This window comes from Populus euphratica, unplaced genomic scaffold, assembly GCF_000495115.2.
Source record: "Populus euphratica unplaced genomic scaffold, PopEup_1.0 scaffold1220.1, whole genome shotgun sequence".
Taxonomy (NCBI): Eukaryota; Viridiplantae; Streptophyta; class Magnoliopsida; order Malpighiales; family Salicaceae; genus Populus; species Populus euphratica.
This window is the reverse complement of record NW_011501079.1, coordinates 39,812-40,498: the sequence shown is the minus strand read 5'-3', so window position 1 is coordinate 40,498 and position 687 is coordinate 39,812.

Below are 687 nucleotides of genomic sequence, written 5' to 3'. Positions count from 1 at the left end.
GATCCTTTCTAAATGAAGGGGTGTATGTGTAATAAACTTGTTAACATTGCTTTGCAAGAACAAAGACATCGTTTATGTTGTGGAGTCTAGCTTTTGAGTTGATTTCGACCAAACCATAGTGCAGATCAACTCTAATTCCTCTGTCAGTCGTGTCATACCAATAGTAGTTGAATAAAAACATTCTATTCTGCTTGTTATGATATTGCAGTTCGACAACCTCTTCTAATCTACCATAGTAGTCAACTTCTAACTCACTACTAGTGGATCCCTTAACACAAACATCGCTGTTGTATGTTTTTCTTCCTTGCCCGTATTTTTCAGTATGGAAAACATATCCATTGATGAAAAATACCCATTGTAGCACTTACATTTTCTTTTAGGCCTCAAGTTTAGTGAAGACAATGACTTAGGTGCACTCCTTCCCATTTGATAAACCTTGTATGTAATGTACATCAATAAATAGTAAATAAACGAGAATTTCATAATGACATGCATATGTACAGTAATTTTGCAAGTTAGAATGAGTTTATGATAGTGCTTACATGTGTTCTGAATCACGTGGCAAACTGCTCATCTTGTAATTGAAAGATCTGGGATTCGGTCAGCTATGAGTTATTGGAGAGCAAATATTGTCGATGTTGCCTGCAAGTGATAATGAGTGTATGATATTACAATATATAATTAACA